This window comes from Hordeum vulgare, chromosome 5H, assembly GCF_904849725.1.
Source record: "Hordeum vulgare subsp. vulgare chromosome 5H, MorexV3_pseudomolecules_assembly, whole genome shotgun sequence".
Classification (NCBI taxonomy): Eukaryota; Viridiplantae; Streptophyta; class Magnoliopsida; order Poales; family Poaceae; genus Hordeum; species Hordeum vulgare.
The window spans coordinates 420,190,946-420,194,107 of record NC_058522.1 but is presented as its reverse complement, the minus strand read 5'-3'; positions in this window follow the sequence as shown (position 1 = coordinate 420,194,107).

Genomic DNA, 3,162 nt, shown 5'->3' with positions numbered 1-3,162 from the left:
GATGGGTCACCGGAGGCGGTCCCAACCCCGGGGAGGACCGGATCTGCAGCGGGTCGCGCCGGAGACCGATGGCGGAGGGTGGCACTCGCGACAGGAGCTGCGGGAGGAGGCTGCGACGGGAGCAGGGAGACGCACGAGCGGCTCGGGACGAGGCGGGCTCGCCAGATGGGCTCGGCGGGCCGGTCGCGGGCTCGGCGGGCCCGGCGGCGCTGAGGAGGCTGAGGGGAGGAGAGAGAAGAGAGAGAGGATTAGGGTTTCGGGCGCGGATCCCGAGGTAGAGGGTGGTGGGTGTCTAAAATATGAACGAGGACTATATATAGACAAATGGGGGGGGGCAATGTTAGCCGGTATTTCGTTCCGGATCCAACCGCGCGGTCGGATTCGGACGATTCCGAACGTGGGAACGGTTACATGGCCATGTAGAGTGGATATCCGGAGACGAGAGGGAGAACGGGCGGCGCGGCAACGAATTTTAAAACACCGACAGACGTCCGACGGTAGACCGAATACGGTGCCGCTACGATCGACCGTTCGGGTACTAGACGGACTCCGATCGCGACGAAATTCGACAGGCGTCCTAGCTATAACTAAATAAGACCGCACACCAATTTCCAAACCAATGAGAGAAAGTTTTACATGCACTTTTTAAAACAAGGACTTGACGATGCCGCGGGCGCGTGCGTGTGAGAACGGGCTCAGAACAAACAACGACGAGAACCGGCAACTAACAACGGATGCAAGTTTGAAAACTGGTGGCACAGAGATGCCGATGCAATGCAGATGATCCGCATGATGCGATGATGATGCGACAAAAGAAAATAGACACACGACGAAAACGGAAAGAAAAGGGGAATCTTCTGGAACGTCAGCATCGGCCTGTCACACTAGGTCCTTAAAAAGGCGAAGTGTTATGTAGTCGACGTTCACATAACACCACTAGAAGAATAACACCATAACTTAAATATCAATCAACACATATTACTTCAACAAAATATGACTACTATCAACTAGACTTCTCCCATGTCCTTAAGAACTAAAGTAACTACTCACAAGACATAAAAGAGATCATGATCAGAGGTGATGAAAATATGATGAACAATCTGTTCATAACAATAATTCTCCAACAAAACTCAATAGCATTCACCACAAAAGAGTAATCAACACCGGTAGAGTAGAGGGGGTGAATAGTGCAAGGTACAACTCCGATTGCAATGGTAAAGTGAGATGGGGTGAAGATGGAGATGGTGTTGGTGATGATGATGATGGTGATGATGATCTCGATGATGGCCATGACGATGGTGATGACGATGAGGACGATCTCCCCTTCCGGGAGGAGTTCTCCCCGGCGGAATCTACCCGCCTAAAAGGTCTTTTCTTCTATGTAGGTTTCCGCCCCGGAGCGGTGGCGGAACTCCGGAAAAACTTATGTCCCCCTAACTTTTAGGTCACGAGGGTCATATAGGCCAAAGGAGAGCACTGGAGGCGGGACCCACCACCCAGGCGGCCTCTGGGCGTGGCCTAGGGGTGACCCGCGCCACCAGGTAGCCTGGGTGCCAGGTGGCCCACCTTCGGCCCTTCTTCGGCATGTCTTCGTGATTCGTTCGGAATCTTCTTCCCCATAAATTTCAGCATAGTTGGAGATGTTCTGATATGGTAACTCTTCATGCTATTTTCTCTGCTGAATCCCGCGTCTGCTGTTTAGGCACCGGAAAGTTGTAAAATGTGTAAAATAAGCCAAAACCCTATAAGTACAACATCATATTGTGAAATATATCAATGAATAGAGACAAATTATGATACAAAATAGTGATGCATTTTGGACGTATCAACTCCCCAAATCTTAGACCTCGCATGTCCTCAAGCGAATACTGAGCTCGGTAAACCTGTCCACAAGTTTAGAGAGTGAAGTGCCGATAAATAAGAATACGGACAAGAAGCATCGTAATTTATCTACTAAACTCAACCATCCTCAACAGTAATCTCAACTCATAAGGCCCATATGAAAGAGTAATATCAATTACAATCAAAAGTAGGGCTAAGGAAACTCATCAAACCATGGCAAACATGTCCTTGGTCAAAGAACAACTAATAACTTTTAACTTTTGCTCTTCCTCTTATATTTTGATGAGATCAATTGAAGCTTTTTGAAAGAACATGTTATTAGTCAAGAAGTGAAAATGCTAACACAAAGGAAGATGTTTGCTTTAGCTAGGCTTAACAAACAACTTACTCATCTTAATGATATTGTCAACTAAGTTGTGATATGCCAATTCTCAATGAAACAATATAAATGCATGCATGTTTGTCAACATAAGGTGTCTGCTCTTTTATAGGATACAAAGAAGTAGATTTACTGACTCAACATAAAAATAAAGGATTATCCCTTCGTAGAGAGAAGTAGGGAAAACTCATGTGCTAGAGCTTTTAGAGATTTCGAAATCAATAAGATTGTAAGAAAAGCTTTTGAGAGGTGCATAATTTGTCAACGAATGCTAGCAGATAGCCCAATACTTCTCATGTTGGACAAGTTTTGAGGAACGACTCCCAAAGTGGGGACGATCACATCCCCTTAGTCTCCTTTGTTTATCACTACCGAAGTTTTCTGTTTTCTCATAAGCAAAGCATGAAGGAGGTTTTGTTTGCTGTTATTATCTTTTACAAGTTGGGCGCACTCATGCCAGTCCCTCCTTGTATTAGGGGTCCACAGATTAGACATGCAAACCCAGGATAAAGCTTGTCCAGTATGAGAAGATCATGAATTATCTACTACTTCCTTATGAGCTAAAACAGAGGCACAAAATAGGGAATAATATTTTGAAGGTTTAAAGATAGCACACGAGTAATATACTTTAGGAGTGGCGGTGAAATACCACATATAGGGATGGTTTGGTGGACTCTTGGGAAGGTTGATATTTCAAGGTATGGATGCACAAATCGTATTCCCGCTTAGTACAAGGGTTGGCTAGCAAAGGCTTTTGAAAGCAAAAAAATGATGTTGACTTGGATGCAAAATAATATGAAGTTTAACATAAAAAATGGCATAAAACATCAAGCTGTCTTCCTTGTCAGCATAACACTTCAAGCATAAGTACATAAAGGTTTTGGCTATGTCGCTCCTAGAAAAACTCATGCTTGTTGTTATGACCAATGCTATGTTTTCCA